The sequence below is a fragment of the Rhinopithecus bieti genome, unplaced genomic scaffold, assembly GCF_001698545.2.
Source record: "Rhinopithecus bieti isolate Rb0 unplaced genomic scaffold, ASM169854v2 scaffold_84002, whole genome shotgun sequence".
Lineage (NCBI taxonomy): Eukaryota > Metazoa > Chordata > Mammalia > Primates > Cercopithecidae > Rhinopithecus > Rhinopithecus bieti.
Genome location: NW_016841755.1, coordinates 2741268 through 2755679, shown reverse-complemented (window position 1 = coordinate 2755679; position 14412 = coordinate 2741268). Strand labels below are relative to the sequence as shown.

Below are 14412 nucleotides of genomic sequence, written 5' to 3'. Positions count from 1 at the left end.
TGCAGGATGATAGTCACCTGCTGAAGAGGCACTTCTGACAGACTGGGGCGCCGCATAGTCTGCCCAGAAAACCATGTGTGAGTCTTTAAAATGGTCATAAATATGTGTAGGGATCATCACCTTATTTTTAGGGATTGTATCCATCTTACGGGACCACCGGAACTCCGGAAATCATAGCCGATGCTAGGTTGACATTCAAAAGCACAACGAAACCGAGCAACCCCAAGGACCAGATTCCAAAACCAAAAGCAAAACGACAACAGCCAGATGCCTGAGAGGCCTGTGCAGCACCGGTGGCCACACCTGCAAGGGCAGAGCGAAGGAAGGGCCACACATTGCCAGCACCTTGAGCCTAGGTGCCGGTGGGCAGTGTGGATGAGGACTGTGTCCCTGGCGTGGTCCCCATTCACAGGCAGAGAAACCAAGCCTCATGCAGTCTCTGCTGCGGGGGTGAGTGGGAGCTGGGTAGGGACCCCCCTGGCTCTTGGACACCAGCCCTCTGACAGGTGCTCCAAGCACCTCCACCAGTCTGCACGGGGACTCCCAGAGAGCAAGGGCATGGCTGTGCCCGCTTCTCTTTGAAGGCGATGCAAATGCACTCTTCTGTTGTCAAGAAAGTTCCATTTTGCTGTTCGCTGTCTCAGCGCAAACCTTTTGGAAAATTAGCAAAGCCAAACGGAGATTGAAATCTCATTTTCTCCAGTTTTATTTCAAATACAGAAAATGACCCCATGATGAATTTCAAAGCCACAGTTGGGTTTGTAGGGCTCTCAGACTCATATAGGGGGTCTAACCCTGGAAAACCAAGGGTGTGCCACCATTTGCAATTCTCCCACAGAGGCCTGGGGTCACTCCCTTCCTGGGAATGCTGCTGCCTGGAAGGTCAAAGGCAGGGCAGTCAGGCGATCTCAGCATGGTGCTTTGTGGGTACAGATCTGGAGAGGGGACATGGGGACTTGAGTGATGGGGTGGGGTCTGTAAATGCAGGGCCAAGGGATGTGTCCATTTATTCCAAACTGATGGGACGTCCTGGCAGGAGACCACAAACTCAGAGAAAAAGAAAAGCTGGCCAGGCATGGTGGGTCACACCTGTAATCCCCGCACTTTGGGAGGCCGAGGCAGGCGGATCATGAGGTCGGGAGATCGAGACCATCCTGACTAGCACAGTGAAACCCCATCTTTAAAAAAAAAAAAAAAAAAAAAAAAAAAGAAAGAAAAAAATTAGCCGGGCATGGTGGCATGCGCCTGTAGTCTCAGCTACTTGGGAGGCTGAGGCAGGAGAATCGCTTCAACCTGGGAGGCAGAGGTTGCAGTGAGCCAAGATCGTGCCACTGCGCTCCAGCCTGGGCAACAGAGCAATACTCAATCTCAAAAAAAAAAAAAAAAAGAAAGAAAGAAAAAGAAAAGCTTACCAGTTTGTACCAGTTTGGCACAAACTTTCATGATATACTCACGTGTAGATTATTTTTAAAAGGACAGCACCGGGAGGAATGATGAATACAGGACTCTGGCAATCACTGCTGAGTTGACGCAGCACAAATGCCTTGTCTTGATGTAAGTGGTTCAACAAAACGCTGGGACTTGGCACTGATAGGGTCAAGGCTTTCTATGAATTAATAAGCAGATGTGTAGCCTCCCCTCCCTCCTGACCTCTGTAAGGTGAGTTGCTGGGCTATGAATGACCACACAGCTAAGTGCCAAGAGAAGGGGAGCTTGGAGCATCCACACATTCAGGGCCCCTCTTGAACCACTAGAAATCATTTAAAGCACTCCTTATGTATCTCCCAGGTGTTAGGAAGAGTGATGTCCAACCTTGGCAGCTGCTGTGTTCCTCGGAGTAAAACAGAGATTCTGGGCATCATCCTCAAAAGGTCCCGTGGCGATCGCGGCACTGAGTCAATCACCTGCCAAGTGCACCAGGGATGCCCTGTGCCTGGAACTGGCTGCTGTGGAGCACACAGAAGCACAGCATGGGGGCCCTGCCAGGCGGAGCCATGGGGCTGCCCAGCTCATCCCCACCCTCCAAGAGCCCACGTGCCTCTGAGCATCAGCCACGGTCTGAGCTGGGCACAGAATCAACTCTTGGCCTCTTCAGTTTCCTCAGCGGTCCTTTCTCGTCCCTGCTTCTTAGAGAGAGCCAGGGAGGCAATTGAGAGAAATGGCAAAACAGGTCAAAATGGGGAGAAAGGGCTGCCAGCGCTGAGATCAACACTCATTGGGAGGCGCCCTGCTCTCCAGGTGCTGATAATTCAGATCACAAAACGCTCAGCCGGTCAGCTCTAATCGTGTAGCTGCACTGGTTCTCTGTGACTTCAAAATAAGAGCGAAGCTGTGTGTGTATTGATAACACCAGTGAGCCACTTTCAGCTTCTGATTCAAAATTGCCAGCTGTTTCTCATCAGACTGTCGGTGGCGCCTACCAGTGATGACACTGGGTAGGGGGCAGCCCCGACCTGGGTGAGAACAGGCTCCTGGGGGATCCTCGAGTGCAGCCCGGGATGGGGACCACTACCATATGGGAAAACAAAGCTCGATTAGTGCACATTCGACTTTACTTACATTTTGATTTATTGTATTTATAATTATAGAGACAGTTATCTGCTCCTTGGGAAGTAGATTGAAGGAGAGAGAAGTAGAAAAATAGTTATGCACAATCTCATTACCCAGATATGCCCACTGTTGATATTTTGTCATATTTCCTCCTGCGTTTTATTACTGGGGTTTTCTAAAGCATAATTGAAATCTTACAGTATATATGATTTTGGAAACTTGAAAAAAATTTAACAACATAAAAATTTCCTCATGCGTTAAACAATTTTGTAAACACAAAATGTAAACACCATTTTTAATGGTTGCATAGAACTGAAATATAGGCATGGACCACACTTTGAATTTTTTCCTCTTACATTATGATGTTAATAATATTAATATTGACTCCTTACTGAACCTTTGCTAATTGTGGACACTGTGTTTAAGCACCATACACAAATTATCTGGTTTTAGTTCTCAAATCAACGTTATGGAGTAGATACGGTTATTTTCCCAGTGTTATAGATGAGGAAACCAGGGCTCACTAGGGGCTAATTTTCCTGATTAAGGTGCCAGGGCAAAGGACCCGCACCATGGTCTGTGTGAAAAGCCACTGGATTTTTCTCAGCATGTCTCCTTGGTCACACGGAAACACCGAGGCCTGTCGTGACTATCCTTGAGAATTGTGAGAATTAAAAACGAGGCTGGGTGCGGTGGCTCAGGCCTGTAATCCCAGCACTTTGGGAGACCAAGACAGGTGGATTGCTTGAGTCCAGGAGTTCAAGAGCAGCCTGGGAAACATGGTGAAACCCCGTCTCTAATAAAAATAGAAAAAGAAAAATTAGCCAGGAGTGGTGGTGCCCACCTGTAGTCCCAGCTACTCGGGAGGCTGAGGTGGGAGGATCGCTTGAGCCTAGGAGGTTGAGGCTGCGGTGAGCCAAGATCTAGACAGGGCACTCCAGCCTGGGCGACAGAGGGAGACTTCATCTCAAAAAAAAATGGGCTGGGTGCAGTGGCTCAAGCCTGTAATCCCAACACTTTGGAAGGCTGAGGCAGGCGGATCACTTGAGGTCAGGAGTTCGAGACTAGCATGACCAACATAGCAAAACTCCATCTCCACTAAAATACAAAAGTGAGCTGGGTATGGTGGTGTGTGCCTGTAATCCCAGCTACTAGGGTGGCTGAGGCATGAGAATTGCTTGAATCCAGGAGGCAGAGGTTGCAGTGAGCTGAGATCATGCCACTGCACTCCACATTCCAGCCTGGGTGACAGAGTGAGACTGTTTCCAAAAAAAAAAAACAAGGCAGCCAGGTGCGCCTTCCCTCTCCATACCCTGTGCAGTAGCCTGGCAGCTGTTCCCAGGCAGGGAGAAGGAGAGGCAGGGAACGGGAGCAGCAGCTGAGTCCAGCTCTGTGCAGGGCTGGGACAGAGGGCTTCAGGGTCACGGCCGGCAGCAGTAGCCCTGTCCCCAGTGGTTTGCACACTTTGCTGTGTAAAAAGAACCTCAACAATGGAATCAAATTCAGCCTTGAAAGGAAGGAAACTTTGCTCCATGCTACGACACGGGTGCCCCAGAGGACACTGTGTTAAGTGCAGTGAGCCGTCTCAGAGGGACACGTGTTGCTGAGCCACACAGGTGAGGAACATGGAGGAGTCAGGGCCAAGGAGACGGAAAGTGGAAGGGGTGCCAGAGGCTGGGGGAGGAGGAACGAGGCATCCGTGTTTCGTGGAGACAGGGTTTCAGTTTGGGAAGATGGAAAAGGTCTGGAGCTGGAGGGTGGTGATGGCTGCACAGCAGTGTGACTGTGTGTAGTGCCACAGAACTGCACACTTGAAAACGATGGAAGGGGCCGGGCGCGGTGGCTCAAGCCTGTAATCCCAGCACTTTGGGAGGACGAGATGGGCGGATCACAAGGTCAGGAGATCGAGACCATCCTGGCTAACACGGTGAAACCACGTCTCTACTAAAATACAAAAAACTAGCCGGGCGAGGTGGCAGGCGCCTGTAGTCCCAGCTACTTGGGAGGCTGAGGCAGGAGAATGGCATAAACCCGGGAGGCGGAGCTTGCAGTGAGCTGAGATCCGGCCACTGCACTCCAGCCTGGGCGACAGAGCAAGACTCCGTCTCAAAAAAAAAAGATGGATGGGGCGGGTGCCGTGGCTCACACCGGTAATCCCAGCACTTTGGGAGGCTGGGAGAATTGCTTGAGTCCAGGGTTCAAGACTAGCCTGGGCAAGATTGTGAGACCCCCCCCCATCTCTACAGAAAAAAAAAATCGTGGGGCATGGTGGTGCACACCTATAGTCCTAGCTACCCAGGAGGCTGATGGGAAGGGTCATTTGAGCCCGAGAGGTCAGGGGGCAGTTAGCCATGTTCACGACACTGGGGGGCAGAAGGAGACCCTGTCTCAAAAAAAACAAAGCAAAAAACAAACAAAACAAAAAACAGTTAAAGGATAAAGTTTACATTATGTGTTTNAAAAAAAAAAAAAAAAAAAGATGGATGGGGGCGGGTGCCGTGGCTCACACCGGTAATCCCAGCACTTTGGGAGGCTGGGAGAATTGCTTGAGTCCAGGGTTCAAGACTAGCCTGGGCAAGATTGTGAGACCCCCCCCCATCTCTACAGAAAAAAAAAATCGTGGGGCATGGTGGTGCACACCTATAGTCCTAGCTACCCAGGAGGCTGATGGGAAGGGTCATTTGAGCCCGAGAGGTCAGGGGCAGTTAGCCATGTTCACGACACTGGGGGGCAGAAGGAGACCCTGTCTCAAAAAAAACAAAGCAAAAAACAAACAAAACAAAAAACAGTTAAAGGATAAAGTTTACATTATGTGTTTTACCACATTAAAAAAAAAAGCAGCAAAGTTTCTCCCCATTGACTTGGGCTGTAGACCCTCCTTTAAAGAACTTGAAGCCGGGCCTCATTGCTAACCTATCACAGTAGGTGGAGACTTAGATGCCTGCTTGCTAGACGCGGTGGCTCACGCCTGTAATCCCAGCACGTTGGGAGGCTGAGGCAGGCGGATCACAAGGTCAGGAGATCGAGACCATCCTGGCTAACAGTGAACCCCCGTCTCTACTAAAAATACAAAAAAAAAAAAAAAAAAAAAAAAAAAATGAGCTGGGGGTGGTGGCGGGTGCCTACAGTCCCAGCGACACTGGAGACTGAGGCAGGAGAATGGCATGAACCCAGGAGGCGGAGCTTGCAGTGAGCTGAGATCAAGCCACTGCACTCCAACCTGAGCGACAGAATGAGACTCTGTCTCAAAAAAATAAAAAAAATAGATGCCTGCTCAAGGAGAGGAAATGAGGGAAAAGGGGGGCCGGAGACGAGACCCAGGATCAATAAAAAATCACTTGGGAGTAACATGACCTCTTTCAGAGGACAAGCAGGAGAAGGTAGGCACTGCCACCTAAAGCGTATTCTCAACATGTGGGCTAAGCCCCAGAATCTGCCCCCTGCACTGGGCAGGTGCAGAGCCTGGGCTGCCCCTGCCTCTGTGAACCAGACCCTTAAGGACCTTTGAAGGCCAGCAGCTCACACAACTCATGCTCTGCCCTCTGACTTCATTTCGATACGGGATTCCAGAAATTTATGCTGATTGAAAACCACTGACCCAAAGGAACCCGCAGAATGCCAGGGACACCCTTGAGAAAGGTATGCGGGCTCTCACCGGGCTTAGCTCCCTAGAGGGAGGGAAGAGTAGAGGGGAAGGCTGTGAGCTCCGTGGCCCCAGAGCAGCTGGGGTAACTGAAGTGAAATCCACCCAGCAGTCCCATAGACAGTTTTTTGGGATATACAGAGAAATTGACCCTTTTGGTCTTTAAGCTTGAAACTTAAATTTGTTTTATCTAAGTTCCTTCCTGGGAAAGGACTCCTCCAGGCCTCTGAAAAGGTATTGACGAATTGAAACTCACCAGTTCACTGCATCCACACAGTGAGAAGCCAGGCCCCTCATTCATCATGCTTGCTTCCTTAACCCTCCCGAGTTCCTGTTTTCCCATACATTGTTACATTTCTTCCTTGCTCTACAAAGCCCTAACTTTAGTCGGCCAGCAAGAGGCCTTTGAGACATCTTCCTTCTCATCCACTGCAGCACCCGATTAAAGCCTTCTTCTTTGGCAAGGCTCATTGTCTCAGTCACTGGCTTTCTTTGCAGTGAACAGCAGGACTCTAAACTGAACCCCTGGTGTTTCCATAACAGAGAAAGGGCTGAGCTTCAGCACTCACAGCCTCTGTAGCTGGGGCTGCAGTCAGGAACTGGCCCAGGCAGGTGCAGGGACAGCTCTCTGCACCAGGGGCAACAGGACCCAGAATCAGGAAGCAAATTCTAAAGACCTCTGAAGAGTCTATTTAAATATTAGAAAGTTCAGGTACTAAATCTTACACATTTTGCTGATAATTGAGCCCCAGGCTGTCACTTCCAACCTACTTACACCCAAAGACAATTCATGCAAGCTTGGTTACTTGAATTTTCAGCTCACAGTGTATTAGAAATATAATATTTGGGGAAGGAACTGAGGGTGCTGCCTGAGCCAGGCAGGTAGAGGGGGCTCTGAGTCCCTCCCTGACTACAGAGCTCCAGGTTTTATGCAAGGAGGAAAATAACAGACAACTCTGTGGCTTCAGCCATTTACAGAGGATAAACAATATCAAGTACTGGGAATGGGGGCTCCAAGAGGAAATCTCAGGCCCCATGGTGGAATACGTTTTCTTTCTTATTAGAACCATTGTGACAATAGGTTAAGGACATTTGTTGCTGTGGGGAGGATTCCAGCAGAGCTGTGCCTTTCCCTGGAAGGCGGCAGAGGGTGTCTGAGCACTGAGAGGGAGTGAGCTTGCAGCCCTTAGCTGTCACTGCCTGCTGGGGGCCCATGTGGCTGCTTTTCCACTTGCAAGTGTCACGGGGCTACCAGAACAAGTTACACAAACCAGGGGGCTGAAAGCCACAGGATTTGACTCTCCCACAGTTCTGGAGGCCAGAAGTCTTACATCCACGTGTGGGAAGGCTGTGCTCCTCTAAAGGCTCTAGGGAAGGGTCCTTCCCTGTTTCCTTCAGCTCCTGGTGGCTCCCACAACCCTCGGTGCTCCCCAGTTGGTGGGTGCATCACTGCACTCTCCACTTGCATCTCCCGATGGCGTTCTCTCATCTCCAGATCTCCCTCTTCTTTTAAGGCCACCAGCCGTCAGATTCAGGGCCCACTCTCATCCAGTATGACCTCCTCTTCACTTGATTATGTTTGTAAAGACCCTACTCCAAATAAGGTCACAGTTTCAGGTGTGTGTTAGGTGGCCATGAACTGGGGGGATGTTACTGAACCCAGCGCACCCATTCTTACTCCCTTCCACTCTTCTGAGACTTGTGATTCAGCCAGCCGGAGCCCAGCCACTGCGGGCTGTCCAGGACGTTCCCTGTCCTGGGCTGAGGATGAGCAGGCAACACTGTGGAAACCGGCCTGAGGACGGCAGGCACTGGTGGGAACAGAGCCACAAGGCTCCCAGGAACACCCTCAGAGCTGCCTTCAGTTTGTACCTGGCACCCATGTTATTGCTGCGTTTATTGACATAGCCAAAAAAAATCCCCTTCCCTGTGTTAGCTGGCCTGATTGGGGCTCCCCTTACAACCCAGAGTGTCTCAAGGGATGTCTCCCCAGGCACACAGAGGAGAAGCTGCCCCCTATTTTTTCTCAAATGGGACAAAAGGAACTTTTCTGCTTTGGGAAAAAGTAACTGAAAAGGGACTTGGTTTTGAGGCCAGTCTATCTGCCATTGGTCCCCTCGCTCCATGGCACAGGGCCAACTCTGGAGCCAAGGACCTTTTGGACAATTGAGGAGCTGTGCCCCCGGGCAGTGAACTGAAAGCAGTGTTGGTCATAAACCAATTCTGGCGAGGACAGGAGACATGTGACACCTCTTGGCAGGTCCGTCCTGGGAGTCTTGGAATAGACACCAAATGAGAAGAATCCAAATAAGGTCTGATGTAGACAGAGGAGACATTGCTAATTGGGGCAGATCCTAAAGCAAGTCTTCAGTAGTTTTTGTGATCGTGTGTGGAAATCATATGGTAATAGATATCAGTAATTGTAACAAATCATTAGAAATCACTAGAGGTAATGTGCCTCTTGAAGACAAATGTCTGTCATTTTAATGAAAAAATAGTAAATATTTTAAAAGATGAAGACTTCAACTACCTGATAAACATATTCTTAGGACACTCTTGACCATGTCAGATAAAATATAAGTCGCTCTGTGGCATTGCTATAAATGCATACATTTGCTCAGAGTGAGGAAGGACCCATTTGTGCTGTTTATAATAAAGGAAAACACATGAACCGAGATCTTTATTCAATACTTGCTGGGTGTGGTGGCTCACGCCTGTAATCCCAACACTTTGGAGGCTGAGACAGGCAGATCACTTGAGGTCAGGAGATCAAGAACAGCCTGGTCAACATGGTGAAATCCTGTCTCTACTTAAAAAAAAAAAAAAAAAAAATTAGGCTGGGCATGGTGGCTCACGCCTGTAATCCCAGCACTTTGGGAGGCCGATGCGCGTGGATCACAAGGTCAGGAGATGGAGACCATCCTGGCCACTATTTTAGTCTCTACTAAAATACAAAACTTAGCCGGGTGTGGTGGCGGGTGCCTGTAGTCCCAGCTGCTTGGGAGGCTGAGGCAGGAGAATGGCGTGAACCCAGGAGGTGGAGCTTGCAGTGAGCCGAGACCGCACCACTGTACTCCAGTCTGGGTGACAGAGTGAGACTCCAGCTAAAAAAAAAAAAAAAAAAAAAAAAAATTAGCCAGGCCTGGTGGCAGGCACCTGTAATGCCAGCTACTTGGAGGCTGAGGCAGGAGAATCTCTTGAACCTGGGAAGCAGAGGATGCAGTGAGCCGAGATGGTGCCATTGCACTCCAGCCTGGGTGTCACTGCAAGACTCTGACTCNAGCACTTTGGGAGGCCGATGCGCGTGGATCACAAGGTCAGGAGATGGAGACCATCCTGGCCACTATTTTAGTCTCTACTAAAAATACAAAAACTTAGCCGGGTGTGGTGGCGGGTGCCTGTAGTCCCAGCTGCTTGGGAGGCTGAGGCAGGAGAATGGCGTGAACCCAGGAGGTGGAGCTTGCAGTGAGCCGAGACCGCACCACTGTACTCCAGTCTGGGTGACAGAGTGAGACTCCAGCTAAAAAAAAAAAAAAAAAAAAAAAATTAGCCAGGCCTGGTGGCAGGCACCTGTAATGCCAGCTACTTGGAGGCTGAGGCAGGAGAATCTCTTGAACCTGGGAAGCAGAGGATGCAGTGAGCCGAGATGGTGCCATTGCACTCCAGCCTGGGTGTCACTGCAAGACTCTGACTCAAAAACAAAACAAACAAAAAACTTAAGTGCCAATTTATTTTTCTCCTTTTATAAAGAATCAAGAATTATATGAAGAATGAAATGTCACTTATTACTAATATGCAAGTTTGCATGGCTGATTAGATGAAGATTTTTCTCAGTAAATATAAATCTTTACTGCTAGGTATATATGCAAGAAAAATGAAAACACGTTTCCACAAAAACCTGTACATGAATGTTCATAACAGGATTAATCAAAATAGCCAAAATGTAGAAACAACCCAATTGTCAACTGATGAGGAGATAAACATAATTGTGGTACATTTGCAAAATGGAACATTACCTAGTAATAAAAAGGAATGAGGTACTGGCATGCTGTAACATGGATGAACTCTGAAATACTGTGTCACATCAGAGGAGCCAGTCACAAGCCACCACATGCTGCATGAGTCCATTCATCCAGAAGGTACAGGACAGGCAAATTCGTAGCGGCAGAAAGTGGAGTGGTAGGGATGGGGTTGGGTTAGGGACTGGAGTGTGGCTGCTAATGTATACAGGATTTCTTTTAGGAGGTCAAAAATGTTATTTTTAAGATGGTTTGTTCATTTTTGTTTTTTAAATTTACTTTTATTTTAGGTTTGTGGGTACATGTGAAGGTTTGTTACCTAGGTAAACATATGTCACAGGAGGTTGTTTTACATATTATCACCCAGGTATTAAGCCCAGTACCCAACAGTTATCTTTTCTGCTTCTCTCCCTCCTCCCACCCTCCACCCTCAAGTAGACCCCAGTATCTGTTGTTTCCTTCTTTGTGTTCATAAGTTCTTATCATTTAGCTCCTACTTATAAATGAGAACACGTGGTATTTAGTTTTCTCTTCCTGTGTTAGTTTGCTAAGGATAATGCCTCCAGATCCATTCTTGTTCACGTAAGACATAATCTCATTCTTTTATATGGCTGCATAGTATTCCATGGTGTAGATGTACCATATTTTCTTTATCCAATCTGTTATTGAAGGGCATTTAGTTGATTCCATGTCTTTGCTATTGTGAGCAGTGCTGCAATTAATATTCACATACATATGTCTTATACGGTAAAATGATATATATTCCCCTGGGTATAGACCCAGTAATGGGATTGCTGGGTTGAATGGTAGTTCTGCTTTTAGCTATCTGAGGAATTGCCACACTGCTTTCCACAACGGTTGAACTAACTTACACTCCCACCAACAGTGTGTAAGAGTTCCCTTTTCTCTACAATCTCACCAGCAACTTTTTTGTTTTTTTTTTTGTTTTGTTTTTGGACTTTTTAATAATAGCCATTCTGACTAATATGGTATGTCACTGTGGTTTTGATTTGCATTTCTCTAATGATCAGTGATATTGAGGGTTTTTTCATATGCTTATTGGCTTCATTTATGTCTTCTTTTGAGAAGTGTCTGTTCATGTCCTTTGCCCACTAAAAATGTTCTAAAATTATGTAGTGGCAATGGTTGTGCAATCCTGTGAATATATTAGGAAACATTGAATTGTATACTTTTGTGGGTGAATTCAATGGCATGTGAATTATATCTCAATAATTCCTACCTTCAAAGAGCTCATAATCAGGGCATTCAAGCATTTTTTTCCTCTAAGACATTTCCATGTTTTTCTTATAATAATCAAAATAATTGGATCAGGGCTTATGACAGTTTAGGATTTTTTTTTTTTTGACAAATTCAGACAGCAACTTCTGCTGTTGTTAAATTGAAAAACAATCTTGTTTAATGTCTTCTTGAGATATGAAAGCTTAAATGACAGCTTGCTTCATTCTCTTTCCCTTCTTTCTCCTGATTTCTAATCCCTACCCACAGTTACAAAAATTATGCTACTACACTGACAACTCTTTATGTTTTTCTTTTTGAGTCAGAGTCTTGCTGTTGTTGCCCAGGCTGGAGTGCAATGGTGCGATCTTGGCTCACCGCAACCTCTGCCTCCCAGGTTCAAGCAATTTTCCTGCCTCAGCCTCCCGAGTAGCTGCGATTACAGGCATGTGCCACCACACTTGGCTAATTTTGACTTTTTTAAAAAATAGAGATGGGGTTTCTCCATGTTGGTCAGGCTCGTCTTGAACTCTCGACCTCAGGTGATCCACCTGCCTCGGCCTCCCAAAGTGCTGGGATTATAGGTGTGAGCCACTGTGCCCAGCCGACAACTCTTTTTAAAAATGTCCCATGTTAGGAAAATTACGTATGGCACTGTGGGAGTATAATGTGGACGTTGCTAAGTGGATGTTGATGGGTAGGTGGAGATGGGAATTGTGAAAAGTTTAGATGTCAGGTTAGAAACCCTTTGCTTTTAAATTTCATAAATGCAAAATTTGCTTTGAGTAATTTGGATACTAATTATAAAAATGAGGGCGGAAAATATCTCCATTATGTCAAAAGTCACATTACCACATCAGGACAATTGCTTCTTTGAACTATTTGTGGGGGGGAAAATCCACATTTTGTTGCATTGGACGCAGAAATGAGCTGTCCAAGAAGACAAAGTAGAGGGCGCCCAGTTCTGGTCACAGAGCTCTAGGGCACAAGAGTCAAATGATTGTTTCAGAGCAACCCCTGCAGTCTCTCCATCGCCACACCCAGAGACGAGGCAGCCGACTTCACAGGGCTATTAGAGAAATAAGGGAGCTCCTATCGGGGAGTGGCTCGGGACAGTGGGTGGGATGCAAAAGCACTTAGTATACACCAGCTATCACTGTTGCTGTTGTGATGAGGACCATCACCTGCTCAGGGGTAGCTCTTACCAGAGTCTGGGGACTGAGCTTCCGGGGCCATAACTGTCTTGACCTGCATGGCAAATGGGTTGCCTCTTTTACTAGTTGGGGTTCCATGTCCCACTGGAGCCTGGGGAGCCAGTTGTACAGGGGCCAGGAGGCAGAGTGGGGAAGATATGTCCGCAGGTGGAGCGGGACAGTGATCGGGATTGGGCAAATGATGCTAGAGGTTCCATTCGAAGAACACCTGCAGGATGGGTGTAGGGGCAGCAGTGTGGGGCAGGGGCTGGCTGGCACTGGGACACTGTATCCTGGGACAGCAGGCTGGAGGCAGCACAGGCTGGGACCTGAGTGTGATATGGCAGCTGGGACGATGGAGCAGAAGGCCTTGCTGCATTGGCTGTTCTGCTGGCTCCTGTCTGAGGCCGTCTCTGAGTGCCCTGAGCCCTCCTGCATTCAGGCACCTTCCCAGGTTCTGGGGACACCGGGGAATCCCATGAGGCTCTGCTTTTATTAGGCAAGAAACCAACAGGGAAGTTGTGTAGATTTCCCAGGAAGGAAAGTCATCCAGGAAAGCAAGCAGACAAGGCCAGGGAGGGAGGAAGGGCGGGCCTTTGGACAGAGTGATTGGGGGCTCATGAGGGAGAACACTGGAGCTGAGACCTGAAGCAGGAGGAGATGAAGCCAGCCCTGAGCAGTTCTCATGGGAAAGAGTTCCAGATAGTGGGACTCACGGTCAAAGATCCTAAGACAAGACCAGAAGCAACCTCATTAGGAAAAACAGAAACCAGTGGGGGACGCACGTGCTGTGAGAGGCTCAGGTCCATAGGTACGGGGTCCCAGTGACCTTGAGAGCCTGTGGCTCCTCCTGCCTGGAGCTCCAGGAGGGACCCTGTGATGGCCTCCTGCAGGGGTCCTGCACCCAGGGCCCACTTCCCCTCCAGCCTACAAAGGCAGCCAGCAGGGATTCAGACCTGGTGTGGGGACCCACGACCCTACTTCTCAGCACTCCCCTCCTTTCTGCCTCCAGGAAGAAATGCTGTGCCTCCCAAGCCGTTTGCACCCTGGTCAGATGGGGTCGTTTGTGATGCAAAGAAAGTCACAAGTTGGTTCCTTGGGAGCTATATTAGTCTGTTTTCACACTGCTATAAGGAACTGCCGAAGACCGGGTAATTTATAAAGGAAAGAGGTTTCATTGACTCACCGTTCACCATGGCGGGGGAGGGCTCAGGAAACTTACGCCGTGGTTGAAGGGGAAGCAAGACACCCGCTTCACGAGGCAGCAGGCAGGAGACTGAAGGCAGGAGGAACTACCGGACACTTTATAAAACCGTCAGATCTCGTGAGAACTCACTGTCACGAGAACTGCATGGGGCAAACCGCCCCAATGATTCAATTACCTGCACCTGGTGTCTCCCTCCACCCAGGGGGATTGTGGGGCTTACAATTCAAGATGAGATTCTGGGTGGAGACACAGCCAAACCATATCAGGAGTGAACGGGGACTTTGCAGCCTCTCCTTTAGGTTCACAAAAGCAGGGTCCGTTGTGAAGTGGGGAACTTAGCATCTCTCACACTACTCAGAAGGCAACCCTTAAGGAAAACGCAGCTGTAAACCATCACCCAATTATGTTTCAATCAGCTCCATTTTTTTCCGGTGTTCTCAGGCTCTCGCCATGCCCTTTGGCCTTTGGCAATTTGCTTTGCTTGGTCTGCCTGGTTTTCTATAATAAATGACCTGAGAACACACAATACTTCCTCTCTTGACGCAAGGACAGTTGCCACCAGCA

General features: G+C 48.4%; 1 long non-coding RNA gene across 2 annotated transcripts; it reads right to left on the bottom strand.

The window, feature by feature from the left end:
* Positions 1-705: 705 nt before the first annotated feature.
* LOC108525036 (uncharacterized) lies at positions 706-13928 on the bottom strand. Of its 2 annotated transcripts, none has more exons than XR_001884195.1 (4): positions 13828-13928; positions 1813-1946; positions 1455-1587; positions 706-875 (listed from the first exon to the last, which is right to left on the bottom strand). It is a non-coding gene; the product is annotated as an uncharacterized LOC108525036 (long non-coding RNA). The 2 variants fall into 2 exon arrangements; XR_001884196.1 differs by having other exon boundaries at positions 1813-1943.
* Positions 13929-14412: the final 484 nt, after the last annotated feature.